At 44.0% G+C, this 27,891-nt stretch overlaps 31 non-coding genes across 31 annotated transcripts; 6 read left to right on the top strand and 25 right to left on the bottom strand.

Annotated features, from left to right (window-relative positions):
• Nucleotides 1–8,304: 8,304 nt before the first annotated feature.
• Nucleotides 8,305–8,377, bottom strand: trnav-cac (transfer RNA valine (anticodon CAC)). The gene has a single exon. It is a non-coding gene; the product is annotated as a tRNA-Val (tRNA).
• Nucleotides 8,378–10,508: 2,131 nt separating this feature from the next.
• trnav-cac (transfer RNA valine (anticodon CAC)) lies at nucleotides 10,509–10,581 on the bottom strand. The gene has a single exon. It is a non-coding gene; the product is annotated as a tRNA-Val (tRNA).
• Nucleotides 10,582–11,116: 535 nt separating this feature from the next.
• trnav-cac (transfer RNA valine (anticodon CAC)) lies at nucleotides 11,117–11,189 on the bottom strand. Its single transcript has one exon. It is a non-coding gene; the product is annotated as a tRNA-Val (tRNA).
• A 104-nt stretch (nucleotides 11,190–11,293) lies between these two features.
• Nucleotides 11,294–11,366, bottom strand: trnav-cac (transfer RNA valine (anticodon CAC)). The gene has a single exon. It is a non-coding gene; the product is annotated as a tRNA-Val (tRNA).
• A 978-nt stretch (nucleotides 11,367–12,344) lies between these two features.
• Nucleotides 12,345–12,417, bottom strand: trnav-cac (transfer RNA valine (anticodon CAC)). The gene has a single exon. It is a non-coding gene; the product is annotated as a tRNA-Val (tRNA).
• Nucleotides 12,418–12,952: 535 nt separating this feature from the next.
• On the bottom strand, nucleotides 12,953–13,025 carry trnav-cac (transfer RNA valine (anticodon CAC)). Its single transcript has one exon. It is a non-coding gene; the product is annotated as a tRNA-Val (tRNA).
• A 104-nt stretch (nucleotides 13,026–13,129) lies between these two features.
• Nucleotides 13,130–13,202, bottom strand: trnav-cac (transfer RNA valine (anticodon CAC)). Its single transcript has one exon. It is a non-coding gene; the product is annotated as a tRNA-Val (tRNA).
• A 230-nt stretch (nucleotides 13,203–13,432) lies between these two features.
• Nucleotides 13,433–13,505, bottom strand: trnav-cac (transfer RNA valine (anticodon CAC)). The gene has a single exon. It is a non-coding gene; the product is annotated as a tRNA-Val (tRNA).
• A 104-nt stretch (nucleotides 13,506–13,609) lies between these two features.
• trnav-cac (transfer RNA valine (anticodon CAC)) lies at nucleotides 13,610–13,682 on the bottom strand. The gene has a single exon. It is a non-coding gene; the product is annotated as a tRNA-Val (tRNA).
• A 978-nt stretch (nucleotides 13,683–14,660) lies between these two features.
• Nucleotides 14,661–14,733, bottom strand: trnav-cac (transfer RNA valine (anticodon CAC)). Its single transcript has one exon. It is a non-coding gene; the product is annotated as a tRNA-Val (tRNA).
• Nucleotides 14,734–15,142: 409 nt separating this feature from the next.
• Nucleotides 15,143–15,215, bottom strand: trnav-cac (transfer RNA valine (anticodon CAC)). The gene has a single exon. It is a non-coding gene; the product is annotated as a tRNA-Val (tRNA).
• A 96-nt stretch (nucleotides 15,216–15,311) lies between these two features.
• trnad-guc (transfer RNA aspartic acid (anticodon GUC)) lies at nucleotides 15,312–15,383 on the top strand. Its single transcript has one exon. It is a non-coding gene; the product is annotated as a tRNA-Asp (tRNA).
• Nucleotides 15,384–15,801: 418 nt separating this feature from the next.
• Nucleotides 15,802–15,874, bottom strand: trnav-aac (transfer RNA valine (anticodon AAC)). Its single transcript has one exon. It is a non-coding gene; the product is annotated as a tRNA-Val (tRNA).
• A 1,141-nt stretch (nucleotides 15,875–17,015) lies between these two features.
• trnav-cac (transfer RNA valine (anticodon CAC)) lies at nucleotides 17,016–17,088 on the bottom strand. Its single transcript has one exon. It is a non-coding gene; the product is annotated as a tRNA-Val (tRNA).
• Nucleotides 17,089–17,623: 535 nt separating this feature from the next.
• On the bottom strand, nucleotides 17,624–17,696 carry trnav-cac (transfer RNA valine (anticodon CAC)). Its single transcript has one exon. It is a non-coding gene; the product is annotated as a tRNA-Val (tRNA).
• A 1,155-nt stretch (nucleotides 17,697–18,851) lies between these two features.
• Nucleotides 18,852–18,924, bottom strand: trnav-cac (transfer RNA valine (anticodon CAC)). The gene has a single exon. It is a non-coding gene; the product is annotated as a tRNA-Val (tRNA).
• Nucleotides 18,925–19,459: 535 nt separating this feature from the next.
• On the bottom strand, nucleotides 19,460–19,532 carry trnav-cac (transfer RNA valine (anticodon CAC)). The gene has a single exon. It is a non-coding gene; the product is annotated as a tRNA-Val (tRNA).
• Nucleotides 19,533–19,939: 407 nt separating this feature from the next.
• Nucleotides 19,940–20,012, bottom strand: trnav-cac (transfer RNA valine (anticodon CAC)). Its single transcript has one exon. It is a non-coding gene; the product is annotated as a tRNA-Val (tRNA).
• A 1,155-nt stretch (nucleotides 20,013–21,167) lies between these two features.
• Nucleotides 21,168–21,240, bottom strand: trnav-cac (transfer RNA valine (anticodon CAC)). Its single transcript has one exon. It is a non-coding gene; the product is annotated as a tRNA-Val (tRNA).
• Nucleotides 21,241–21,649: 409 nt separating this feature from the next.
• trnav-cac (transfer RNA valine (anticodon CAC)) lies at nucleotides 21,650–21,722 on the bottom strand. The gene has a single exon. It is a non-coding gene; the product is annotated as a tRNA-Val (tRNA).
• Nucleotides 21,723–21,818: 96 nt separating this feature from the next.
• trnad-guc (transfer RNA aspartic acid (anticodon GUC)) lies at nucleotides 21,819–21,890 on the top strand. The gene has a single exon. It is a non-coding gene; the product is annotated as a tRNA-Asp (tRNA).
• A 418-nt stretch (nucleotides 21,891–22,308) lies between these two features.
• On the bottom strand, nucleotides 22,309–22,381 carry trnav-aac (transfer RNA valine (anticodon AAC)). The gene has a single exon. It is a non-coding gene; the product is annotated as a tRNA-Val (tRNA).
• A 1,629-nt stretch (nucleotides 22,382–24,010) lies between these two features.
• Nucleotides 24,011–24,083, bottom strand: trnav-cac (transfer RNA valine (anticodon CAC)). Its single transcript has one exon. It is a non-coding gene; the product is annotated as a tRNA-Val (tRNA).
• Nucleotides 24,084–24,778: 695 nt separating this feature from the next.
• On the bottom strand, nucleotides 24,779–24,851 carry trnav-uac (transfer RNA valine (anticodon UAC)). The gene has a single exon. It is a non-coding gene; the product is annotated as a tRNA-Val (tRNA).
• Nucleotides 24,852–24,947: 96 nt separating this feature from the next.
• trnad-guc (transfer RNA aspartic acid (anticodon GUC)) lies at nucleotides 24,948–25,019 on the top strand. Its single transcript has one exon. It is a non-coding gene; the product is annotated as a tRNA-Asp (tRNA).
• A 233-nt stretch (nucleotides 25,020–25,252) lies between these two features.
• On the top strand, nucleotides 25,253–25,324 carry trnad-guc (transfer RNA aspartic acid (anticodon GUC)). Its single transcript has one exon. It is a non-coding gene; the product is annotated as a tRNA-Asp (tRNA).
• A 369-nt stretch (nucleotides 25,325–25,693) lies between these two features.
• trnav-uac (transfer RNA valine (anticodon UAC)) lies at nucleotides 25,694–25,766 on the bottom strand. Its single transcript has one exon. It is a non-coding gene; the product is annotated as a tRNA-Val (tRNA).
• A 96-nt stretch (nucleotides 25,767–25,862) lies between these two features.
• trnad-guc (transfer RNA aspartic acid (anticodon GUC)) lies at nucleotides 25,863–25,934 on the top strand. The gene has a single exon. It is a non-coding gene; the product is annotated as a tRNA-Asp (tRNA).
• A 368-nt stretch (nucleotides 25,935–26,302) lies between these two features.
• Nucleotides 26,303–26,375, bottom strand: trnav-aac (transfer RNA valine (anticodon AAC)). The gene has a single exon. It is a non-coding gene; the product is annotated as a tRNA-Val (tRNA).
• Nucleotides 26,376–26,471: 96 nt separating this feature from the next.
• trnad-guc (transfer RNA aspartic acid (anticodon GUC)) lies at nucleotides 26,472–26,543 on the top strand. The gene has a single exon. It is a non-coding gene; the product is annotated as a tRNA-Asp (tRNA).
• An 840-nt stretch (nucleotides 26,544–27,383) lies between these two features.
• trnav-cac (transfer RNA valine (anticodon CAC)) lies at nucleotides 27,384–27,456 on the bottom strand. Its single transcript has one exon. It is a non-coding gene; the product is annotated as a tRNA-Val (tRNA).
• Nucleotides 27,457–27,891: the final 435 nt, after the last annotated feature.

The raw sequence follows: 27,891 nt of genomic DNA, 5'->3' as shown, positions 1-27,891 counted from the left end.
ACAAAAAGACCAAGTGTAGTTAATTTTACACGCAAGCCAGTGCAGTTCAAAAAAGGTCTTTTGTGCCATTGTTGGCATGACGACAGACAATTTACAAGCAAAGAGGATCTTCTCCTGAAATGCCACAAGGGAGGCACACTTTATCGACCTTGATATGGCGGAAGGAGAGACTGATATGCTTGAGTCTGGGATGTAAACGTGCTCAAAGTTAGTTTTTAAAGAACTAAAAGTAGACCCTCCACGGACGGATTATGTAAGGTTGACTAGAGGGGTCACAGATGTGCGGCATGAAGTGGGTGGCACTTGGAAACGACCTTCCAATTCTGTATGTTGTGAACATATTTTGGTTCATTTGGAGCATCCGGTGCGCCTTTGGAAGTCCCTTTTGAACATCTGAGGACGTTAAAGAATTACATGCATTCTGCCCTGGCGGATTGTGGATTTTGCTCTCACATGTAGCCATGAGCAGTCACATTTTTATTTGCAATTCATCACAGCCATTTCACCAATTTACAATTTGATTTCTTTTTTCAATCAATGAAGTAGCTCTTTGTATTTTTTCAGAGAATAACATATGATGCAGTGTACCGCTTCTTACAACTGTGTGAGTCTATCTGGAAAAAAAACCCCACATCTTTGTTGATTAAGTGCTCAAATCCTCAAGAGTGTCTATTGGTGACAAAATATGACAGTCATTCATTGAAACCTAGATCAGACAGGCAGAGCGAGTGCACCGTGAATGATCTGGGTTATTCTTTTAAAGTGAGACCATTTAGACAGGTGTCAAAGTCCGGTCCTCGAGGGCTGTTGTCCTGCATGCTTTCCATGTCTCCCTGCTGAAAAGACCTGATTCTAATGATCAGGATCACGATCAGACTCATATAGATCTTGCTGATGAGCTGATCATTTGGATTGGAGACATGGAAAACATGCAGGTCATTGACAGGCACTCGAGGACCAGGACTTTGACACCTGTGATAGAAATTTGAAGCTGTGTGACTGCACGTGTAAAGATAACTCTACTAGCCCATCATCCTGAGTGATCAATAATCAGCTCTGTTAGTATTGAGTTGACCTTTAGTGAGAAAAGGGTGAAATCTGATGAATGAGGTGACACTCAAAGGGTAATACAGGTTGACAGAAAGAGAGACAATTCCAACAACCTAAATGCTGGTTGGCTGCCACATAAGATTGTTTTTTTATGTGTTGGCTTTATTTGATGGAGACAGAAAGGAATCATGGTAAAGTACAGAATGTATCAAGTATTACGAAGAAGGTTATCCATGATCGGTCGAGGAAAATCATAAACTAACTTTCCTGATGGCATTTGATCAAAATGTGTCATATGGCTCAGGCAATGAGAACTGTCCATATTATTAGGCACTGTTTCGAGGAAATAATGAGTACCGAAATAGGAAAAAAAGAATTCTTGTCAGAAATAGAAATACATGACACACTGCTGCAGCACTGAAAGAAAAGTCAATTTTGCAAAGTCTATTGTTATCTGTGAGCAAAGGTACGTGAGTTTGTTTGAATATTTCCACAGCGATGAGAACCATAGTTCAGAGTCTCTGAATCTGCAAAGACAAGATAGGAAATATCAATTCAGGAAGACATAATTGCACATAACCAAACCCAAAGTCTGTTTAAAAAAAAAAACAGCACAAAAATACATAAATAATTGTCGTTGTCATTGACATACCGTGGTACCTGTATTATTACGGTCAGGCTAAACCACAATCATAAAAACTTTAAATTCATTATTTCTGCTAAAAATTAGAATTGTTTGTACTTATCTGCAGTTTGTGCACTAGAGTGCTGCTGTCATCCTTTGAAGTTTCCAGTGGTACTCATTAAAGAAAGTAAGAAAGGTCAGAGAGATGCACTTTTAATCACATTGTGGATCAGCATTGCTGATCCAAGTATATAACATTCGGTTGTGGGATGGTTTTTGTCATATAGTCAGTCGCTTTTGAGTTCCAGTGTAATTCCCGCATGTCATTAGATGCATTAATGACTACTGCCAGAGGATTGGCTGGCTGTATTAAAATGTCTTTCCCTATCTGATCTTACCTATCTCATGATCCGAAACTGTTTTTATTTCTAAATGTACATGATGAGTCCTCAGTCCACCTATAATGTATCCTATTATACAGCAGACCACATCGCAAGCACCAGTTGAATCTCTGCATCCACCAAAGACCCTTTGTGAACAGTGTTCTTCCCACTGCTTACCCACACTGTTTAAATCAAGAGTGGCACCCACATATCAACTCAACTAGGACATACCTGCTTTGTACAAAATACAACGCCAACACAGAGAAGAGCCGAAAAATTGCTCAGCAGGCTACTCTAAAGCGCAAATGCGTCACATCCCTGGAAACTTTCCGCCAGAGGAGGAATAAAGCTGCACTTATTTGAGGCAGGAATCACTGAACTTCAGCCAACAGCTGCAGCCAAGCGAGGAGCATTCTTGACTTCAAAAGGCTGCGTTCAAAACAGACCCAAATCCTCAGTGGATTGCACATGAGTGAGCCAGCGGCAATTGGCTGAACCTTTGTCAGAACATGTCGAGTTCCAAATAGTCATGTCCACTGTAATGATATCCATGTAGTGTCCAGGGGAGAAAGGCTCAGGAATAACAAACAATTTTGCTGTTAATAGAGTCACTCTCACATGATCCAGCTGTTGTGTAGAGCAGGGGTCCCCAACACCCGGGCCGCGGACCGGTACCAGCCCATGGGTCATTTGGTATTGGGCCTCACAGAAAGAATAAAGAACTTACATTATTCATTCATTCATTCATCTTCCGAGCCGCTTGATCCTCACTAGGGTCGCGGGGGGTGCTGGAGCCTATCCCAGCTGTCTTCGGGCAGTAGGCGGGGGACACCCTGAATTGGTTGCCAGCCAATCACAGGGCACACAAAGACGAACAACCCATCCACACTCACACTCACACCTAGGGACAATTTAGAGTGTTCAATCAGCCTGCCATGCATGTTTTTGGAATGTGGGAGGAAACCGGAGCACCCGGAGAAAACCCACGCAGGCCCGGGGAGAACATGCAAACTCCACACAGGGAGGCCGGAGCTGGAATCGAACCCGGTACCTCTGCACTGTGAAGACGACGTGCTAACCACTGGACTAACGGGCCGCCCGAACTTACATTACTTCCATTTTATTTATTTTTGAATTTGAAATGGGTTTTATTTTGAAAAAAAAAAACAGATTCTCTGGTACAACAGGAATGTCAAACTCATTTTTTTAGTGGGGCACATTTTAGTTACCATTTCCCATGGAAGGCCGCTATGACTGAAACCATATTTTTAAAAAATCAAGAAAAACAGTTTATTCAACTATTGTTTAAGTTACTGTTATGAGGGGTTTGGGCACAAGAAAATGCTTGGCTGGCTGTATTAAAATGTCTTTCCCTATCTGATCTTACCTATCTCATGATCAGATAGGGAAAGACATTTTAATGCAACTATTGTTTAAGTTACTGTTATGAGGGGTTAGGTCACAAGAAAATGCTTACAATGTGTTTCTTATTTATTACATATATTAATTTTAAAATGTTTTAGAGATTTTAGGAAGCATCTTGGAAGTTGACCTTTTTTGATATGCCTTTATGGGCCACATAAAATGATGTGGCGGGCCATATCTGGCCCCCGGGCCTTGAGTTTCACACCAGTGGTCTACAGTGTGTAACTCTTGACGTAGGTCAAGGCGCACTTCTCGCTCACGTGATAGGTTACCGCTAAAATTACCCCCAGGAGCTAGCCAAATGAGTTAAAAAACCCCGGCCAGAAGACAGAAGACACCTTTCAAGAAAAGAAGGCTACAATTATTAGCATCAGGAGACCTACTTAAAATACGGATTTATCTCAACGGGTGATTCCCACGCACCAAGTCCACTCTGCACAGTAAGCGGCAATGGTGAGTCGTATTTTTCATGCACTTTGTATTTTTGGCGTATCTTATTTTGAAGGCATGTTTAAATGTTACCACAGTTATCAGAGAGTGTTGCGGCCAGATCGAACGTTCCTTGTGTCATGGTTTGTGTTTATTATTATGTTTCAAATATACCACAGTTTTCATGCAGATCCTATGATATCATTTTGTTGTATTTATCCACTATATCTTTAAGACCGGTCCCTGAAAATATCTTCTGACATTAAACCAGTCCTTGGGGAAAAAATGTTGGTTACATCAAGAGCAAACATAGCCATCATTTATACCGTGATGACCCATAATAGGGATGTCTACCATGAGGCTGTTATGAGGATATCGGATTCATAGACGCGTGGAGTCATTGTTAACTGTTGTTATCGTGAAGTGGAGAGTGAACTGTTGACTCGACTTGTCTTTGACTCTTGTGTCTTCACCGACTACGTCTTCACAAAATGTGAACCGTTTAATTGTTATTGTAGCCACCATGTATGGAACTGTGGTCATGAGAATTAATTTGTCCATGACATTTACAAAAAAGATGCTCTCTCCTCCTTGTTTAGACTCTTACATTGCATGTGATGATCACATTTTGTTGATATCAAGTACAGTGTACTTGGAACTTGAATGTAGTCCAAAATAGCAAGATTTACACGAAAACTCACACTGATTTTGCGTAATAAGGAACAATTTCAAGATTGGTGTACCATTATTAGATGAATTTCTTACATGAAAAAAATATGGTAATCAGAAAATTATCTTGCACAGTTCAGCATTGACAGAAGTTTTGAACATTGTCTTTCATATTTGCCAAAATGTTTAATATCTGCATGAAAGTCATGTTCCTGACCTGCAGTAAGCAGAAGAGCAATGACCTTTTTCGACACTGTAAGCAGTGACATTGTGGGGCCAGGTAGGTCCACAGAGGTTCCGATGTGGAAACAATCAATTAATGCAATGGTATTTGGAAGAAAAAAAATGTTTCTGAGATAGTGGCATGTGCGCAGCTTTATAAATAACGAACAGGACAAAACTTTTACCCTCACAAAAGTTTTGTAATGTGTGAATTCCTAGACTTTCACTGTATGTATTTAGAAAAGCCTCCTGTTTACATGATGTTTATGGGCACCGTTTTACCGAACCAATGCCCTTTGAAAAGGTCAGATTCTTTTGCACAAGAATAGCACAGGCAATTGGAGGACAGCAACTACCTTTGATGTCATTTGGCAAAATGGCACATCCATACATCCTGACAGGAGAAAAGAGCAGAGCCAAAATATAAAAAAAACTTTTAAACTACCTTCAAAATGTAAAAGGCGCAAAGAATGAATGTGGCACGTTTTACAAATAATATGGACAGTTGCCACTTCCAAGCAGTAGGAGCAAAAAAAATCAGAAGATACCTTCACAAACAAATAACAGTCATGGTTCAGTTGAATTAATTTGACGACAAGCAAGGTTGCCTTTACCGACTCAGAGGCTGCGGGGCTAACATCAAATATAGGTATAGGCTCCCCTCTCCAATCCTAACCGAGATGCTCAACTTGTTTTTCAACATTGGCAAACAGATCAGCCTGCATATTAATGTTTTTCATAAGTTTTTTTTTCATCAAAATGTTCACACACCATAATTTTTAAAAAACAATAGTGCATTTTTTTCCAATGTCTTCTATGAATAAAAAAATATGAATTTTCATGGTATGGCACAAATATAACAAATACACATATCCAATTTAGCATATGTAGTGCAATTTTGCAATGCTAGTTCAGATCAAAATTGTATTTAAAAAGTTTTATATGTATTTATATATATATATATATATATATATATATATATATATATATATATAGAGGAGCGGCTGGATAGCTCAGTTGGTAAGGCATCGGTTTGGCATACGGGAGACGGTGGTTCGAATCCCGCTTGGGGCAAAAATGAGCACATGACACCATCGAGTTGGGCGAGATGCGATAACATGACTCTGTTGGAATGCTACTACTCAAGCAACCCTAGTCAGAGGGGTTACATGCAGAGAATGTGGGCTCAATGGTTACTTCGAAACCACAGTCACGGTTGACAACAAAACAACTAGTAGCTCAGTGTTCCAACATCCACAAACGGCAACTGCTGTCACAACTTGAGATTGATGAGGTACAACGCAGGTTCCACGGTGAAGGGCCCCAGGCTGCCAGATCAGAGGAGGAGGTCATACCAGACATTGGCCAATGGGAGAAGGAGGTTGCACATAACAGCAGTGCACAATGGCTGGTGACCCTGAGAGAAAGAAGCACAGCAACCTCCCTGAACAGAACCCAGTTACCATAACAGTGGTAGACATACAGCAAAGAGTCTCAGATATGAAGAACTGGACAGCACCACACCTACTGGCTAAACACCACTCCATGAGCGCCTAGCAGAACAAATGAACCAGCTGCTGATGGATGGGACTCACCCAGAATGGCTAACCGAAGGGTGAACGATCCTGATCATCCCTCGAAGGGTGCGGTCCCATCCAACTATCGGCCAATAACCTGTCTCTCCACAACATGGAAGCTCATGTCAGGCATCATTGCGGCTAAGATAAGTGGACACATGGATCAATACATGAACAAAGCACAGAAGGGCATTGGTAGAGATACCAGAGGAGCCAAACATCAGCTCCTGGTTGACAGAACAGTCGCACAAGACTGCAGGTCCCGACGTACCAACCTGTGCACAGCCTGGATTGATTACAAGAAAGCCTATGACTCGATGCCACATACATGGATCACTGAATGCTTGGAGTTGGATAAGGTGAACAGGACCCTAAGAGCCTTCGTTGCGAACTCGATGAGGATGTGGAAAATCACACTTGAAGCCAATGGCAAGCCACTTACCCAAGTGTCCATCAAATGTGGCATATACCAAGGTGATGCACTCTCCCCACTGCTGTTCTGCATAGGACTGAACCCCCTAAGCCAAGTAATCACCAAGACAGGCTATGGATACCGCCTCAGAAATGGAGCTACAATCAGTCACCTCCTCTACATGGATGACATCGAGCTGTATGCTAAGAGCGAAGGGGACATAGATTCCCTGATCCACACAACCAGGATCTACAGCAGCGACATCCGCAGCATATCCGCCTGTCATTGGAAAGACCAGGGTTCAATTCCCTGACGAACAGTTGCTATAAGTTAAAAACGCAACTGTTCAATGACACCATGTTTTGTTGTTGTTGTTGTTGTTTTTTTTTTAAATCAGGTCTGTCAACCTGTGTTCATCGTTGTAATAGTGGACAGGATTTCCGCCTGTCATGTGAATGACAAGGGTTCGATTCCCTGACGAGGAGTTCCTGTATTTTAACTGATTTTGGGGATGCAGTTTTTCACAGCAAATCAAAAAGGAGTCGGCAGTGTTTCCAGCCAGTTTTGAATTGGTAACTTTTCGTTTGTGAAACAAATCACAACACTATCAAAATAGATGAAACAAAGCTGTTTCATACCAAGGCAGTCATTCCAGCTCACTGATAGCATGCCAGGTGTTTTGGCAGCTACAGTTTCTTTAAAGACTGTGTTCCTCGTTAGTATAGTGGACAGCATATCCGCCTGTCATTGGAAAGACCAGGTTTCAATTCCCTGACGAACAGTTGCTATAAGTTAAATTATTTTGTGATAAAGTTTATTACAGCAAATCAAAAAGGAGTAGGGATTGTTTCCACCCAGTTTCAAATTGGGGACCTTTCGTGTGTTAGACAAACGTGATAACCACTACACTATGGAAACAGACTACACAGGACTGTTTCATATGAAGGATGTCATGCCAGCTAACTGATAGCATAGCCGGTGTTTTGGCAGTTAAAGCTTCTTGAAAGACTCCATTCCTTGTTAGTATAGTGGACAGTTTCTACGCCTGTCACGCGTAAGACCAGGGTTCCATTCCCAGACGGGGAGAATCTCTAACTTAAAATATTTTTGTGATGCAGTTTATTACAGCAAATCAAAAAGGACTAGGGATTGTTGTTTCCTCTCGTGTGTAAGACGGTCGTGATAACGATCAAAAAGGAGTAGGCATTGTTTCCACCCAGTTTCCAACTGGGGACCTTTTGTGTGTTAGACGAACGTAATAACCACTACACTATGGAAACAAATGACATAGGACTGTTTCATATGAAGAATTTCCTGCTAGCTAACTGATAGCATGGCCGGTGTTTTGGCAGTTAAAGCTTCTTGAAAGACTCAATTCCTCGTTAGTATAGTGGACAGTCTCTCCGCCTGTCACGCGGAAGACCAAGGTTAGATTCCCTGACAGAGAGTTGCTCTAATTTAAATGATTTTGGTGATGCAGTTTATTACAGCAAATCAAAAAGGAGTAGGGATTGTTTCCACCCAGTTTCGAACTGGGGACCTTTCGTGTGTGAGACGAACGCGATAACCACTACACTATGGAAACAGATGACACAGGACTGTTTCATATGAAGAATTTCATGCCATCTAACTGATAGCATGGCTGGTGTTTTGGCACGTAAAGCTTATTGAAGGACTGTGATCCTCGTTAGTATAGTGGACAGTATCTCCGCCTGTCACGCGGAAGGCCAGGTTTCGATTCCCTGACGGGGAATAGCTATAACTTAAATGATTTTGTTGATGCAGTTTATTATAAGCAAATCAAAAAGGAGTAGGGATTGTTTCCAACCAGATTCGAACTTGGGACCTTTCGTGTGTGAGACGAACGTGATAACCACTACACTATGGAAACAGATGACAGGACTGTTTCATATGAAGAATGTCATGCTGACGCGGAATTACTCAATGATTTTGTTGGTGCAGTTTTTTCAGCAAATAAAAAAAGGAGCAAGGTTTGTTTCCACCCACACCGCCCGTCGCTACTACCGATTGGATGGTTTAGTGAGGTCCTCGGATGGGCCCCGCCGGGGCCGGCAGCGGCGCCGGCGGCGCGCCGAGAAGACGATCAAACTTGACTATCTAGAGGAAGTAAAGGTCGTAACAAGGTTTCCGTAGGTGAACCTGCGGAAGGATCATTACCAGAGAGCGGCCAGCGGCCCGCGAAAAGTGAAGAATCGGCCGAGGGCGCGAGGGGGACGGCGAAGGCGGCGGCGGCGGCGGCGCCGGCGACGTTCGAAGGCGGCCCGCGGGGAGAGGCGCGAGGCCGGGACGGCGTGAGGGGGTGGGGCGTGCGGGGGGGGTACGGTGCCGGTCGTTGGCCGGTAGCCTGCTCCCCCCCGCCCCGACCCCGAAGCGGCGCCCGGCCCCGGCGGCCCGACCCCGCGATGCCGTCGGCGGCGGCGCCGGCGCCGGCGCAACCCGGCGCGCCCCGGCCCCCGGACCCCGAAAGCAGGATGCGAGGGGGGACGGCGGAGGCGACGGCGGAGGCGACGGCGGCGGCGCCGGCGACGTTCGAAGGCGGCCCGCGGGTTAGAGGCGCGGGGCCGGGATGGCGTGAGGGGGACGGGCGTGTGGGGGGGTACGGTGCCGGTCGTTGGCCGGTAGCCTGCTCCCCCCCACCCCGACCGCGAAGCGCCACCCGGCCCCGGCGGCCCGACCCCGCGATGCCGTCGGCGGCGGCGCCGGCGCACCCCGGCGCGCCCAAGCCCCCGGACCACGAAAGCAGGAAGCGCCGAGGGCGCGGGGGGGGGACGGCGGAGGCGACGGCGGAGGCGACGGCGGAGGCGACGGCGGAGGCGACGGCGGAGGCGACGGCGGCGGCGCCGGCGACGTTCGAAGGCGGCCCGCGGGGAGAGGCGCGGGGCCGGGACGGCGTGAGGGGGACGGGCGTGCGGTGGGTACGGTGCCGGTCGCCTGCTCGTCCCGCACCCCGACCCCGAAGCGCCCCCCGGCCCCCGCGGCCCGGCCCCGCGATGCCGTCGGCGGCGGCGCCGGCGCACCCCGTCGCCGTTCGCCCTGCCTACGCTCCCATAGTCCAGGCCGGGCCGCGGCCGGCGTCGGGGACCGCTCCCCCGCCGGTGCCATCGCGACCCGGCCGACCTCGGAACCTAACACCCAGCCGCCGGGTACCCACTATGGAAACAGATGACACAGGACTGTTTTATATGAAGAATTTCATGCCAGCTAACTGATAGCATGGCTGGTGTTTTGGCACATAGAGCTGATTGAAAGACTGTGATCCTCGTTAGTATAGTGGACAGTATCTCCGCCTGTCACGCGGAAGACCGCGTTCAATTCCCTGACGGGGAGTAGCTCTAATTTAAATGGTTTTGGTGATGCAGTTTATTACAGCAAAACAAAAAGGAGTATGGATTTTTTCCACCAAGTTTCGAACAGGGGACCTTTCGTGTGTGAGACGAACGTGATAACCACTACACTATGGAAACAGATGACACAGGACTGTTTCATATGAAGAATTTCATGCCAGCTAACTGATAGCATGGCCAGTGTTTTGGCAGTTAGAGCTTCTTGAAAGACTCCATTCCTCGTTAGTATAGTGGACAGTAACTCCGCCTGTCACGCAGAAGCCCAGGGTTAGATTCCCTGACGGGGAGTAGCTCTTATTTAAATGATTTTGTTGGTGCAGTTTTTTCAGCAAATCAAAAAGGAGTAAGGTTTGTTTCCACCCAGTTTCGAACTGGGGACCTTTCGTGTGTGAGACGAACGTGATAACCACTACACTATGGAAACAGATGACACAGGACTGTTTCATATGAAGAATTTCATGCCAGCTAACTGATAGCATGGCTTGTGTTTTGGCTCGTAGAGCTTCATGATTGACTGTGTTCCTCGTTAGTATAGTGGACAGTATCTCCGCTTGTCACGTGGAAGACCAGGGTTCGATTCCCTGATGGGGAGTAGCTCTTATTTAAATGATTTTGGTGATGCAATTTATTACAGCAAATCAAAAAGGAGTCAGGATTTTTTCCACCAAGTTTCGAACAGGGGACCTTTCGTGTGTGAGACGAACGTGATAACCACTACACTATGGAAACAGATGACACAGGACTGTTCAAATGAAGAATTTCATGCCAGATAACTGATAGCATGGATTGTGTTTTGGCTCGTAGAGCTTCTTGAAAGAGTGTGTTCCTCGTTAGTATAGTGGACAGTATCTCCGCTTGTCACGCGGAAGACCAGGGTTCGATTCCCTGACGGGGAGTAGCTCTTATTTAAATGATTTTGTTGGTGCAGTTTTTTCAGCAAATCATAAAGGAGTAAGGTTTGTTTCCACCCAGTTTCGAACTGGGGACCTTTCGTGTGTGAGACGAACGTGATAACCACTACACTATGGAAACAGATGACACAGGACTGTTTCATATGAAGAATGTCATGCTGACGGGGAATTACTCAATGATTTTGTTGGTGCAGTTTTTTCAGCAAATCAAAAAGGAGTAAGGTTTGTTTCCACCCAGTTTTGAACTGGGGATCTTTCGTGTGTGAGACGAACGTGATAACCACTACACTATGGAAACAGATGACACAGAACTGTTTCATATGAAGGATGTCATGCCAGCTAACTGATAGCATCGCCGGTGTTTCGTCAGTTAAAGCTTCTTGAAAGACTCAATTCCTCATTAGTATAGTGGACAGTATCTCCACCTGTCACACGGAAGACCAGGGTGAGATTCCCTGACAGAGAGTTGCAAATCAAAAAGGACTAGGGATTGTTTGCATTCAGTTTCGAACTGGGGACCTTTCGTGTGTTAGACGAACGTGAAAACCACTACACTACGGAAACAGATGACACAGGACTGTTTCATATGAAGAATTTCATGCTGACGGGGAATTACTCAATGATTTTGTTGGTGCAGTTTTTTCAGCAAATCAAAAAGGAGTAAGGTTTGTTTCCACCCAGTTTCGAACTGGGGACCTTTCGTGTGTTAGACGAACGTGATAACCACTAGACTATGGAAACAGATGACACAGGACTGTTTCATATGAAGAATTTCATGCCAGCTAACTGATAGCATGGCTTGTGTTTTGGCTCGTAGAGCTTCTTGAAAGACCGTGTTCCTCGTTAGTATAGTGGACAGTATCTCTGCTTGTCAAGCGGAAGACCAGGTTTCGATTCCCTGACGGGGAGTAGCTCTTATTTAAATGATTTTGGTGATGCAATTTATTACAGCAAATCAAAAAGGAGTCAGAATTTTTTCCACCAAGTTTCGAACAGGGAACCTTTCGTGTGTGAGACGAACGTGATAACCACTACACTATGGAAACAGATGACACAGGACAGTTCAAATGAAGAATTTCATGCCAGCTAACTGATAGCATGGATTGTGTTTTGGCTCGTAGAGCTTCTTGAAAGACTGTGTTCCTCGTTAGTATAGTGGACAGTATCTCCGCTTGTCACGCGGAAGACCAGGGTTCGATTCCCTGACAGGGAGTAGCTCTTATTTAAATGATTTTGTTGGTGCAGTTTTTTCAGCAAATCATAAAGGAGTAAGGTTTGTTTCCACCCAGTTTCGAACTGGGGACCTTTCGTGTGTGAGACGAACGTGATAACCACTACACTATGGAAACAGATGACACAGGACTGTTTCATATGAAGAATTTCATGCCAGCTAACTGATAGCATGGCTTGTGTTTTGGCTCGTAGAGCTTCATGATTGACTGTGTTCCTCGTTAGTATAGTGGACAGTATCTCCGCTTGTCACGTGGAAGACCAGGGTTCGATTCCCTGATGGGGAGTAGCTCTTATTTAAATGATTTTGGTGATGCAATTTATTACAGCAAATCAAAAAGGAGTCAGGATTTTTTCCACCAAGTTTCGAACAGGGGACCTTTCGTGTGTGAGACGAACGTGATAACCACTACACTATGGAAACAGATGACACAGGACTGTTCAAATGAAGAATTTCATGCCAGATAACTGATAGCATGGATTGTGTTTTGGCTCGTAGAGCTTCTTGAAAGAGTGTGTTCCTCGTTAGTATAGTGGACAGTATCTCCGCTTGTCACGCGGAAGACCAGGGTTCGATTCCCTGACGGGGAGTAGCTCTTATTTAAATGATTTTGTTGGTGCAGTTTTTTCAGCAAATCATAAAGGAGTAAGGTTTGTTTCCACCCAGTTTCGAACTGGGGACCTTTCGTGTGTGAGACGAACGTGATAACCACTACACTATGGAAACAGATGACACAGGACTGTTTCATATGAAGAATGTCATGCTGACGGGGAATTACTCAATGATTTTGTTGGTGCAGTTTTTTCAGCAAATCAAAAAGGAGTAAGGTTTGTTTCCACCCAGTTTTGAACTGGGGATCTTTCGTGTGTGAGACGAACGTGATAACCACTACACTATGGAAACAGATGACACAGGACTGTTCAAATGAAGAATTTCATGCCAGCTAACTGATAGCATGGATTGTGTTTTGGCTCGTAGAGCTTCTTGAAAGACTGTGTTCCTCGTTAGTATAGTGGACAGTATCTCCGCTTGTCACGCGGAAGACCAGGGTTCGATTCCCTGACGGGGAGTAGCTCTTATTTAAATGATTTTGTTGGTGCAGTTTTTTCAGCAAATCATAAAGGAGTAAGGTTTGTTTCCACCCAGTTTCGAACTGGGGACCTTTCGTGTGTGAGACGAACGTGATAACCACTACACTATGGAAACAGATGACACAGGACTGTTTCATATGAAGAATGTCATGCTGACGGGGAATTACTCAATGATTTTGTTGGTGCAGTTTTTTCAGCAAATCAAAAAGGAGTAAGGTTTGTTTCCACCCAGTTTTGAACTGGGGATCTTTCGTGTGTGAGACGAACGTGATAACCACTACACTATGGAAACAGATGACACAGAACTGTTTCATATGAAGGATGTCATGCCAGCTAACTGATAGCATCGCCGGTGTTTCGTCAGTTAAAGCTTCTTGAAAGACTCAATTCCTCATTAGTATAGTGGACAGTATCTCCACCTGTCACACGGAAGACCAGGGTGAGATTCCCTGACAGAGAGTTGCAAATCAAAAAGGACTAGGGATTGTTTGCATTCAGTTTCGAACAGGGGACCTTTCGTGTGTTAGACGAACATGAAAACCACTACACTACGGAAACAGATGACACAGGACTGTTTCATATGAAGAATTTCATGCTGACGGGGAATTACTCAATGATTTTGTTGGTGCAGTTTTTTCAGCAAATCAAAAAGGAGTAAGGTTTGTTTCCACCCAGTTTCGAAATGGGGACCTTTCGTGTGTTAGACGAACGTGATAACCACTAGACTATGGAAACAGATGACACAGGACTGTTTCATATGAAGAATTTCATGCCAGCTAACTGATAGCATGGCTTGTGTTTTGGCTCGTAGAGCTTCTTGAAAGACCGTGTTCCTCGTTAGTATAGTGGACAGTATCTCTGCTTGTCAAGCGGAAGACCAGGTTTCGATTCCCTGACGGGGAGTAGCTCTTATTTAAATGATTTTGGTGATGCAATTTATTACAGCAAATCAAAAAGGAGTCAGAATTTTTTCCACCAAGTTTCGAACAGGGAACCTTTCGTGTGTGAGACGAACGTGATAACCACTACACTATGGAAACAGATGACACAGGACTGTTCAAATGAAGAATTTCATGCCAGCTAACTGATAGCATGGATTGTGTTTTGGCTCGTAGAGCTTCTTGAAAGACTGTGTTCCTCGTTAGTATAGTGGACAGTATCTCCGCTTGTCACGCGGAAGACCAGGGTTCGATTCCCTGACAGGGAGTAGCTCTTATTTAAATGATTTTGTTGGTGCAGTTTTTTCAGCAAATCATAAAGGAGTAAGGTTTGTTTCCACCCAGTTTCGAACTGGGGACCTTTCGTGTGTGAGACGAACGTGATAACCACTACACTATGGAAACAGATGACACAGGACTGTTTCATATGAAGAATGTCATGCTGACGGGGAATTACTCAATGATTTTGTTGGTGCAGTTTTTTCAGCAAATCAAAAAGGAGTAAGGTTTGTTTCCACCCAGTTTTGAACTGGGGATCTTTCGTGTGTGAGACGAACGTGATAACCACTACACTATGGAAACAGATGACACAGAACTGTTTCATATGAAGGATGTCATGCCAGCTAACTGATAGCATCGCCGGTGTTTCGTCAGTTAAAGCTTCTTGAAAGACTCAATTCCTCATTAGTATAGTGGACAGTATCTCCGCCTGTCACGTGGAAGACCAGGGTTCGATTCTCTGACGGGGAGTAGCTCTAATTTAAATGATTTTGTTGGTGCAGTTTTTTCAGCAAATCAAAAAAGGAGTAGGGATTGTTTCCACCCAGTTTTGAACTGGGGACCTTTCGTGTGTGAGACGAACGTGATAACCACTACACTATGGAAACAGATGACACTGGAATGTTTCATATGAAGAATTTCATGCCAGCTAACTGATAGCATGGCTGGTGTTTTGGCACGTAGAGCTTCTTGAAAGAACGCGTTCCTCGTTAGTATAGTGGACAGTATCTCCGCTTGTCAAGCGGAAGACCAGGGTTCGATTCCCTGACGGGGAGTAGCTCTTATTTAAATGATTTTGGTGATGCAATTTATTACAGCAAATCAAAAAGTAGTCAGAATTTTTTCCACCAAGTTTCGAACAGGGGACCTTTCGTGTGTGAGACAAACGTGATAACCACTGCACTATGGAAACAGATGACACAGGACTGTTTCATATGAAGAATGTCATGCTGACGGGGAATTACTCAATGATTCTGTTGGTGCAGTTTTTTCAGCAAATCAAAAAGGAGTAAGGTTTGTTTCCACCCAGTTTCGAACTGGGGACCTTTCGTGTGTTAGACGAACGTGAAAACCACTACACTACGGAAACAGATGACACAGGACTGTTTCATATGAAGAATTTCATGCTGACGGGGAATTACTCAATGAATTTGTTGGTGCAGTTTTTTCAGCAAATCAAAGAGGAGTAAGGTTTGTTTCCACCCAGTTTCGAACTGGGGACCTTTCGTGTGTTAGACGAACGTGATAACCACTACACTATGGAAACAGATGACACAGGACTGTTTCATATGAAGAATTTCATGGCATCTAACTGATAGCATGGCTTGTGTTTTGGCTCGTAGAGCTTCTTGAAAGACCGTGTTCCTCGTTAGTATAGTGGACAGTATCTCCGCTTGTCACGCGGAAGACCAGGGTTCGATTCCCTGACGGGGAGTAACTCTTATTTAAATGATTTTGGTAATGCAGTTTATTACAGCAAATCAAGAAGTAGTCAGGATTGTTTCCACCAAGTTTCGAACAGGGGACCTTTCGTGTGTGAGACGAACGTGATAACCACTACACTATGGAAACAGATGACACAGGACTGTTTCATATGAAGAATTTCATGCCAGCTAACTGATAGCATGGCCAGTGTTTTGGCAGTTAGAGCTTCTTGAAAGACTCCATTCCTCGTTAGTATAGTGGACAGTAACTCAGCCTGTCACGCAGAAGCCCAGGGTTAGATTCCCTGACAGAGAGTTGCTCTAATTTAAATGATTTTGGTGATGCAGTTTATTGCAGCAAATCAAAAAGGAGTAGGGATTGTTTCCACCCAGTTTCGAACAGGGGACCTTTTGTGTGAGACGAACGTGATAACCACTACACTATGGAAACAGATGACACAGGACTGTTTCATATGAAGAATTTCATGCCATCTAACTGATAGCATGGCAGGTGTTTTGGCACATAGAGCTTATTGAAAGACTGTGATCCTCGTTAGTATAGTGGACAGTATCTCCGCCTGTCACGCGGAAGACCGCGTTCAATTCCCTGACGGGGAGTAGCTCTAATTTAAATGGTTTTGGTGATGCAGTTTATTGCAGCAAATCAAAAAGGAGTAGGGATTGTTTCCACCCAGTTTCGAACAGGGGACCTTTTGTGTGAGACGAACGTGATAACCACTACACTATGGAAACAGATGACACAGGACTGTTTCATATGAAGAATTTCATGCCAGCTAACTGATAGCATGGCCAGTGTTTTGGCAGTTAGAGCTTCTTGAAAGACTCCATTCCTCGTTAGTATAGTGGACAGTAACTCCGCCTGTCACGCAGAAGCCCAGGGTTAGATTCCCTGACGGGGAGTAGCTCTTATTTAAATGATTTTGTTGGTGCAGTTTTTTCAGCAAATCAAAAAGGAGTAAGGTTTGTTTCCACCCAGTTTCGAACTGGGGACCTTTCGTGTGTGAGACGAACGTGATAACCACTACACTATGGAAACAGATGACACAGGACTGTTTCATATGAAGAATTTCATGCCAGCTAACTGATAGCATGGCTTGTGTTTTGGCTCGTAGAGCTTCATGATTGACTGTGTTCCTCGTTAGTATAGTGGACAGTATCTCCGCTTGTCACGTGGAAGACCAGGGTTCGATTCCCTGATGGGGAGTAGCTCTTATTTAAATGATTTTGGTGATGCAATTTATTACAGCAAATCAAAAAGGAGTCAGGATTTTTTCCACCAAGTTTCGAACAGGGGACCTTTCGTGTGTGAGACGAACGTGATAACCACTACACTATGGAAACAGATGACACAGGACTGTTCAAATGAAGAATTTCATGCCAGATAACTGATAGCATGGATTGTGTTTTGGCTCGTAGAGCTTCTTGAAAGAGTGTGTTCCTCGTTAGTATAGTGGACAGTATCTCCGCTTGTCACGCGGAAGACCAGGGTTCGATTCCCTGACGGGGAGTAGCTCTTATTTAAATGATTTTGTTGGTGCAGTTTTTTCAGCAAATCATAAAGGAGTAAGGTTTGTTTCCACCCAGTTTCGAACTGGGGACCTTTCGTGTGTGAGACGAACGTGATAACCACTACACTATGGAAACAGATGACACAGGACTGTTTCATATGAAGAATGTCATGCTGACGGGGAATTACTCAATGATTTTGTTGGTGCAGTTTTTTCAGCAAATCAAAAAGGAGTAAGGTTTGTTTCCACCCAGTTTTGAACTGGGGATCTTTCGTGTGTGAGACGAACGTGATAACCACTACACTATGGAAACAGATGACACAGAACTGTTTCATATGAAGGATGTCATGCCAGCTAACTGATAGCATCGCCGGTGTTTCGTCAGTTAAAGCTTCTTGAAAGACTCAATTCCTCATTAGTATAGTGGACAGTATCTCCACCTGTCACACGGAAGACCAGGGTGAGATTCCCTGACAGAGAGTTGCAAATCAAAAAGGACTAGGGATTGTTTGCATTCAGTTTCGAACTGGGGACCTTTCGTGTGTTAGACGAACGTGAAAACCACTACACTACGGAAACAGATGACACAGGACTGTTTCATATGAAGAATTTCATGCTGACGGGGAATTACTCAATGATTTTGTTGGTGCAGTTTTTTCAGCAAATCAAAAAGGAGTAAGGTTTGTTTCCACCCAGTTTCGAACTGGGGACCTTTCGTGTGTTAGACGAACGTGATAACCACTAGACTATGGAAACAGATGACACAGGACTGTTTCATATGAAGAATTTCATGCCAGCTAACTGATAGCATGGCTTGTGTTTTGGCTCGTAGAGCTTCTTGAAAGACCGTGTTCCTCGTTAGTATAGTGGACAGTATCTCTGCTTGTCAAGCGGAAGACCAGGTTTCGATTCCCTGACGGGGAGTAGCTCTTATTTAAATGATTTTGGTGATGCAATTTATTACAGCAAATCAAAAAGGAGTCAGAATTTTTTCCACCAAGTTTCGAACAGGGAACCTTTCGTGTGTGAGACGAACGTGATAACCACTACACTATGGAAACAGATGACACAGGACAGTTCAAATGAAGAATTTCATGCCAGCTAACTGATAGCATGGATTGTGTTTTGGCTCGTAGAGCTTCTTGAAAGACTGTGTTCCTCGTTAGTATAGTGGACAGTATCTCCGCTTGTCACGCGGAAGACCAGGGTTCGATTCCCTGACAGGGAGTAGCTCTTATTTAAATGATTTTGTTGGTGCAGTTTTTTCAGCAAATCATAAAGGAGTAAGGTTTGTTTCCACCCAGTTTCGAACTGGGGACCTTTCGTGTGTGAGACGAACGTGATAACCACTACACTATGGAAACAGATGACACAGGACTGTTTCATATGAAGAATTTCATGCCAGCTAACTGATAGCATGGCTTGTGTTTTGGCTCGTAGAGCTTCATGATTGACTGTGTTCCTCGTTAGTATAGTGGACAGTATCTCCGCTTGTCACGTGGAAGACCAGGGTTCGATTCCCTGATGGGGAGTAGCTCTTATTTAAATGATTTTGGTGATGCAATTTATTACAGCAAATCAAAAAGGAGTCAGGATTTTTTCCACCAAGTTTCGAACAGGGGACCTTTCGTGTGTGAGACGAACGTGATAACCACTACACTATGGAAACAGATGACACAGGACTGTTCAAATGAAGAATTTCATGCCAGATAACTGATAGCATGGATTGTGTTTTGGCTCGTAGAGCTTCTTGAAAGAGTGTGTTCCTCGTTAGTATAGTGGACAGTATCTCCGCTTGTCACGCGGAAGACCAGGGTTCGATTCCCTGACGGGGAGTAGCTCTTATTTAAATGATTTTGTTGGTGCAGTTTTTTCAGCAAATCATAAAGGAGTAAGGTTTGTTTCCACCCAGTTTCGAACTGGGGACCTTTCGTGTGTGAGACGAACGTGATAACCACTACACTATGGAAACAGATGACACAGGACTGTTTCATATGAAGAATGTCATGCTGACGGGGAATTACTCAATGATTTTGTTGGTGCAGTTTTTTCAGCAAATCAAAAAGGAGTAAGGTTTGTTTCCACCCAGTTTTGAACTGGGGATCTTTCGTGTGTGAGACGAACGTGATAACCACTACACTATGGAAACAGATGACACAGGACTGTTCAAATGAAGAATTTCATGCCAGCTAACTGATAGCATGGATTGTGTTTTGGCTCGTAGAGCTTCTTGAAAGACTGTGTTCCTCGTTAGTATAGTGGACAGTATCTCCGCTTGTCACGCGGAAGACCAGGGTTCGATTCCCTGACGGGGAGTAGCTCTTATTTAAATGATTTTGTTGGTGCAGTTTTTTCAGCAAATCATAAAGGAGTAAGGTTTGTTTCCACCCAGTTTCGAACTGGGGACCTTTCGTGTGTGAGACGAACGTGATAACCACTACACTATGGAAACAGATGACACAGGACTGTTTCATATGAAGAATGTCATGCTGACGGGGAATTACTCAATGATTTTGTTGGTGCAGTTTTTTCAGCAAATCAAAAAGGAGTAAGGTTTGTTTCCACCCAGTTTTGAACTGGGGATCTTTCGTGTGTGAGACGAACGTGATAACCACTACACTATGGAAACAGATGACACAGAACTGTTTCATATGAAGGATGTCATGCCAGCTAACTGATAGCATCGCCGGTGTTTCGTCAGTTAAAGCTTCTTGAAAGACTCAATTCCTCATTAGTATAGTGGACAGTATCTCCACCTGTCACACGGAAGACCAGGGTGAGATTCCCTGACAGAGAGTTGCAAATCAAAAAGGACTAGGGATTGTTTGCATTCAGTTTCGAACAGGGGACCTTTCGTGTGTTAGACGAACATGAAAACCACTACACTACGGAAACAGATGACACAGGACTGTTTCATATGAAGAATTTCATGCTGACGGGGAATTACTCAATGATTTTGTTGGTGCAGTTTTTTCAGCAAATCAAAAAGGAGTAAGGTTTGTTTCCACCCAGTTTCGAAATGGGGACCTTTCGTGTGTTAGACGAACGTGATAACCACTAGACTATGGAAACAGATGACACAGGACTGTTTCATATGAAGAATTTCATGCCAGCTAACTGATAGCATGGCTTGTGTTTTGGCTCGTAGAGCTTCTTGAAAGACCGTGTTCCTCGTTAGTATAGTGGACAGTATCTCTGCTTGTCAAGCGGAAGACCAGGTTTCGATTCCCTGACGGGGAGTAGCTCTTATTTAAATGATTTTGGTGATGCAATTTATTACAGCAAATCAAAAAGGAGTCAGAATTTTTTCCACCAAGTTTCGAACAGGGAACCTTTCGTGTGTGAGACGAACGTGATAACCACTACACTATGGAAACAGATGACACAGGACTGTTCAAATGAAGAATTTCATGCCAGCTAACTGATAGCATGGATTGTGTTTTGGCTCGTAGAGCTTCTTGAAAGACTGTGTTCCTCGTTAGTATAGTGGACAGTATCTCCGCTTGTCACGCGGAAGACCAGGGTTCGATTCCCTGACAGGGAGTAGCTCTTATTTAAATGATTTTGTTGGTGCAGTTTTTTCAGCAAATCATAAAGGAGTAAGGTTTGTTTCCACCCAGTTTCGAACTGGGGACCTTTCGTGTGTGAGACGAACGTGATAACCACTACACTATGGAAACAGATGACACAGGACTGTTTCATATGAAGAATGTCATGCTGACGGGGAATTACTCAATGATTTTGTTGGTGCAGTTTTTTCAGCAAATCAAAAAGGAGTAAGGTTTGTTTCCACCCAGTTTTGAACTGGGGATCTTTCGTGTGTGAGACGAACGTGATAACCACTACACTATGGAAACAGATGACACAGAACTGTTTCATATGAAGGATGTCATGCCAGCTAACTGATAGCATCGCCGGTGTTTCGTCAGTTAAAGCTTCTTGAAAGACTCAATTCCTCATTAGTATAGTGGACAGTATCTCCGCCTGTCACGTGGAAGACCAGGGTTCGATTCTCTGACGGGGAGTAGCTCTAATTTAAATGATTTTGTTGGTGCAGTTTTTTCAGCAAATCAAAAAAGGAGTAGGGATTGTTTCCACCCAGTTTTGAACTGGGGACCTTTCGTGTGTGAGACGAACGTGATAACCACTACACTATGGAAACAGATGACACTGGAATGTTTCATATGAAGAATTTCATGCCAGCTAACTGATAGCATGGCTGGTGTTTTGGCACGTAGAGCTTCTTGAAAGAACGCGTTCCTCGTTAGTATAGTGGACAGTATCTCCGCTTGTCAAGCGGAAGACCAGGGTTCGATTCCCTGACGGGGAGTAGCTCTTATTTAAATGATTTTGGTGATGCAATTTATTACAGCAAATCAAAAAGTAGTCAGAATTTTTTCCACCAAGTTTCGAACAGGGGACCTTTCGTGTGTGAGACAAACGTGATAACCACTGCACTATGGAAACAGATGACACAGGACTGTTTCATATGAAGAATGTCATGCTGACGGGGAATTACTCAATGATTCTGTTGGTGCAGTTTTTTCAGCAAATCAAAAAGGAGTAAGGTTTGTTTCCACCCAGTTTCGAACTGGGGACCTTTCGTGTGTTAGACGAACGTGAAAACCACTACACTACGGAAACAGATGACACAGGACTGTTTCATATGAAGAATTTCATGCTGACGGGGAATTACTCAATGAATTTGTTGGTGCAGTTTTTTCAGCAAATCAAAGAGGAGTAAGGTTTGTTTCCACCCAGTTTCGAACTGGGGACCTTTCGTGTGTTAGACGAACGTGATAACCACTACACTATGGAAACAGATGACACAGGACTGTTTCATATGAAGAATTTCATGGCATCTAACTGATAGCATGGCTTGTGTTTTGGCTCGTAGAGCTTCTTGAAAGACCGTGTTCCTCGTTAGTATAGTGGACAGTATCTCCGCTTGTCACGCGGAAGACCAGGGTTCGATTCCCTGACGGGGAGTAACTCTTATTTAAATGATTTTGGTAATGCAGTTTATTACAGCAAATCAAGAAGTAGTCAGGATTGTTTCCACCAAGTTTCGAACAGGGGACCTTTCGTGTGTGAGACGAACGTGATAACCACTACACTATGGAAACAGATGACACAGGACTGTTTCATATGAAGAATTTCATGCCAGCTAACTGATAGCATGGCCAGTGTTTTGGCAGTTAGAGCTTCTTGAAAGACTCCATTCCTCGTTAGTATAGTGGACAGTAACTCAGCCTGTCACGCAGAAGCCCAGGGTTAGATTCCCTGACAGAGAGTTGCTCTAATTTAAATGATTTTGGTGATGCAGTTTATTGCAGCAAATCAAAAAGGAGTAGGGATTGTTTCCACCCAGTTTCGAACAGGGGACCTTTTGTGTGAGACGAACGTGATAACCACTACACTATGGAAACAGATGACACAGGACTGTTTCATATGAAGAATTTCATGCCATCTAACTGATAGCATGGCAGGTGTTTTGGCACATAGAGCTTATTGAAAGACTGTGATCCTCGTTAGTATAGTGGACAGTATCTCCGCCTGTCACGCGGAAGACCGCGTTCAATTCCCTGACGGGGAGTAGCTCTAATTTAAATGGTTTTGGTGATGCAGTTTATTACAGCAAATCAAAAAGGAGTATGGATTGTTTCCACCCAGTTTTGAACTGGGGACCTTTCGAGTGTGAAACGAACATGATAACCACTACACTATGGAAACAGATGACACAGGACTGTTTCATATGAAGGATGTCATGCCATCTAAGTGATAGCATGGCTAGTGTTTTGGCACGTAGAGCTTGAAAGACTGTGTTCCTCGGTAGTATAGTGGACAGTATCTCCGCCTGTCACGCAGAAGCCCAGGGTTAGATTCCCTGACAGAGAGTTGCTCTAATTTAAATGATTTTGGTGATGCAGTTTATTACAGCTAATCAAAAAGGAGTAGGGATTGTTTCCATCCAGTTTCGAACTGGGGACCTTTCGTGTGTGAGACAGACGTGATAACCACTACACTATGGAAACAGATGACACAGGACTGTTTCATAAGAAGAATTTCATGCTGACGGGGAATTACTCAATGATAAATGATTTTGTTGGTGCAGTTTTTTCAGCAAATCAAAGAGGAGTAAGGTTTGTTTCCACCCAGTTTCGAACTGGGGACGTTTCGTGTGTTAGACGAACGTGAAAACCACTACACTATGGAAACAGATGACACAGGACTGTTTCATATGAAGAATTTCATGCCAGCTAACTGATAGCATGGCTGGTGTTTTGGCACGTAGAGCTTCTTCAAAGACTCCATTCCTCGTTAGTATAGTGGACAGTATCTGCGCCTGTCACGCAGAAGACCTGGGTTCGATTCCCTGACGGGGAGTAGTTCTTATTTAAATGATTTTGTTGGTGCAGTTTTTTCAGCAAATCATAAAGGAGTAAGGTTTGTTTCCACCCAGTTTCGAACTGGGGACCTTTCGTGTGTGAGACGAACGTGATAACCACTACACTATGGAAACAGATGACACAGGACTTTTTCATATGAAGAATTTCATGCCAGCTAACTGATAGCATGGCTGGTGTTTTGGCACGTAGAGCTTCTTCAAAGACTCCATTCCTCGTTAGTATAGTGGACAGTATCTGCGCCTGTCACGCAGAAGACCAGGGTTCGATTCCCTGACGGGGAGTAGCTCTTATCTAAATTATTTTGGTGATGCAGTTTATTACAGCAAATCAAAAAGGAGTCAGGGTTGTTGTTTCCTCTCGTGTGTGAGCCGAACGTGATAACCACTACACTATGGAAACAGATGACACAGGACTGTTTCATATGAAGAATGTCATGCTGACGGGGAATTACTCAATGATTCTGTTGGTGCAGTTTTTTCAGCAAATCAAAAAGGAGTAAGGTTTGTTTCCACCCAGTTTCGAACTGGGGACCTTTCGTGTGTTAGACGAACGTGAAAACCACTACACTACGGAAACAGATGACACAGGACTTTTTCATATGAAGAATTTCATGCCAGCTAACTGATAGCATGGCCTGTGTTTTGGCAGTTAAAGCTTCTTGAAAGACTCCATTACTCGTTAGTATAGTGGACAGTATCTCCGCCTGTCACGCGGAAGACCAGGGTTCGATTCCCTGACGGGGAGTAGCTCTCATTTAAATGATTTTGGTGATGCAATTTATTACAGCAAATCAGAAAGGAGTAAGGTTTGTTTCCACCCAGTTTCGAACTGGGGACCTTTCGTGTGTAAGACGAACGTGATAACCACTACACTATGGAAACAGATGACACTGTACTGTTTCATATGAAGAATTTCATGCCAGCTAACTGATAGCATGGCCTGTGTTTTGGCAGTTAAAGCTTCTTGAAAGACTCCATTCCTCGTTAGTATAGTGGACAGTATCTCCGCCTGTCACGCGGAAGACCAGGGTTCGATTCCCTGACGGGGAGTAGCTCTCATTTAAATGATTTTGGTGATGCAATTTATTACAGCAAATCAAAAAGGAGTCAGGATTTTTTCCACCAAGTTTCGAACAGGGGACCTTTCGTGTGTGAGACGAACGTGATAACCACTACACTATGGAAACAGATGACACAGGACTGTTTCATATGAAGAATTTCATGCCAGCTAACTGATAGCAGGGCCTGTGTTTTGGCAGTTAAAGCTTCTTGAAAGACTCCATTCCTCGTTAGTATAGTGGACAGTATCTCCGCCTGTCACGCGGAAGACCAGGGTTCGATTCCCTGACGGGGAGTAGCTCTCATTTAAATGATTTTGGTGATGCAATTTATTACAGCAAATCAAAAAGGAGTCAGGATTTTTTCCAACAAGTTTCGAACAGGGGACCTGTCGTGTGTGAGACGAACGTGATAACCACTACACTATGGAAACAGATGACACTGTACTGTTTCATATGAAGAATTTCATGCCAGCTAACTGATAGCATGGCTTGTGTTTTGGCTCGTAGAGCTTCTTGAAAGACTGTGTTCCTTGTTAGTATAGTGGACAGTATCTCCGCCTGTCACGCGGAAGACCAGGGTTCGATTCCCTGACGGGGAGTAGCTCTCATTTAAATGATTTTGGTGATGCAATTTATTACAGCAAATCAGAAAGGAGTAAGGTTTGTTTCCACCCAGTTTCGAACTGGGGACCTTTCGTGTGTAAGACGAACGTGATAACCACTACACTATGGAAACAGATGACACTGTACTGTTTCATATGAAGAATTTCATGCCAGCTAACTGATAGCATGGCCTGTGTTTTGGCAGCTAAAGCTTCTTGAAAGACTCCATTCCTCGTTAGTATAGTGGACAGTATCTCCGCCTGTCACGCGGAAGACCAGGGTTCGATTCCCTGACGGGGAGTAGCTCTCATTTAAATGATTTTGGTGATGCAATTTATTACAGCAAATCAAAAAGGAGTCAGAATTTTTTCCACCAAGTTTCGAACAGGGGACCTTTCGTGTGTGAGACGAACGTGATAACCACTACACTATGGAAACAGATGACACAGGACTGTTTCATATGAAGAATTTCATGCCAGCTAACTGATAGCATGGCCTGTGTTTTGGCAGTTAAAGCTTCTTGAAAGACTCCATTCCTCGTTAGTATCGTGGACAGTAACTCCGCCTGTCACGCAGAAGCCCAGGGTTAGATTCCCTGACAGGGAGTAGCTCTTATTTAAATGATTTTGTTGGTGCAGTTTTTTCAGCAAATCAGAAAGGAGTAAGGTTTGTTTCCACCCAGTTTCGAACTGGGGACCTCTCGTGTGTTAGACGAACGTGATAACCACTACACTATGGAAACAGATGACACAGAACTGTTTCATATGAAGAATTTCATGCCAGCTAACTGATAGCATGGCTTGTGTTTTGGCTCGTAGAGCTTCTTGAAAGACCGTGTTCCTCGTTAGTATAGTGGACAGTATCTCCGCCTGTCACGCGGAAGACCAGGGTTCGATTCCCTGACGGGGAGTAGCTCTCATTTAAATGATTTTGGTGATGCAATTTATTACAGCAAATCAAAAAGGAGTCAGGATTTTTTCCACCCAGTTTCGAACTGGGGACCTCTCGTGTGTTAGACGAACGTGATAACCACTACACTATGGAAACAGATGACACAGAACTGTTTCATATGAAGAATTTCATGCCAGCTAACTGATAGCATGGCTTGTGTTTTGGCTCGTAGAGCTTCATGATAGACCGTGTTCCTCGTTAGTATAGTGGACAGTATCTCTGCTTGTCACGCGGAAGTCCAGGGTTCGATTCCCTGACGGGGAGTAGCTCTTATTTAAATGATATTGGTGATGCAATTTATTACAGCAAATCAAAAAGGAGTCAGGATTTTTTCCACCAAGTTTCGAACAGGGGACATTTCGTGTGTGAGACGAACGTGACAACCACTACACTATCACGCAGAAGCCCAGGTTTAGATTCCCTGACGGGGAGTAGCCCTTATTTAAATGATTTTGTTGGTGCAGTTTTTTCAGCAAATCATAAAGGAGTAAGGTTTGTTTCCACCCAGTTTCGAACTGGGGACCTTTCGTGTGTGAGACAAACGTGATAACCACTACACTATGGAAACAGATGACACAGGACTGTTTCATATGAAGAATTTCATGCCAGCTAACTGATAGCATGGCCTGTGTTTTGGCAGTTAAAGCTTCTTGAAAGACTCCATTCCTCGTTAGTATAGTGGACAGTAACTCCGCCTGTCACGCAGAAGCCCAGGGTTAGATTCCCTGACGGGGAGTAGCTCTTATTTAAATGATTTTGTTGGTGCAGTTTTTTGAGCAAATCAGAAAGGAGTAAGGTTTGTTTCCACCCAGTTTCGAACTGGGGACCTTTCGTGTGTGAGACGAACGTGATAACCACTACACTATGGAAACAGATGACACTGTACTGTTTCATATGAAGAATTTCATGCCAGCTAACTGATAGCATGGCTTGTGTTTTGGCTCGTAGAGCTTCTTGAAAGACTGTGTTCCTTGTTAGTATAGTGGACAGTATCTCCGCCTGTCACGCGGAAGACCAGGGTTCGATTCCCTGACGGGGAGTAGCTCTCATTTAAATGATTTTGGTGATGCAATTTATTACAGCAAATCAAAAAGGAGTCAGGATTTTTTCCACCAAGTTTTGAACAGGGGACCTTTCGTGTGTGAGACGAACGTGATAACCACTACACTATGGAAACAGATGACACAGGACTGTTTCATATGAAGAATTTCATGCCAGCTAACTGATAGCAGGGCCTGTGTTTTGGCAGTTAAAGCTTCTTGAAAGACTCCATTACTCGTTAGTATAGTGGACAGTAACTCCGCCTG

Source organism: Hippocampus zosterae, chromosome 14 (genome assembly GCF_025434085.1).
Source record: "Hippocampus zosterae strain Florida chromosome 14, ASM2543408v3, whole genome shotgun sequence".
NCBI lineage: Eukaryota > Metazoa > Chordata > Actinopteri > Syngnathiformes > Syngnathidae > Hippocampus > Hippocampus zosterae.
Note: the sequence above shows the minus strand (reverse complement) of the source record. Positions and strands in the feature narration are given on the sequence as shown.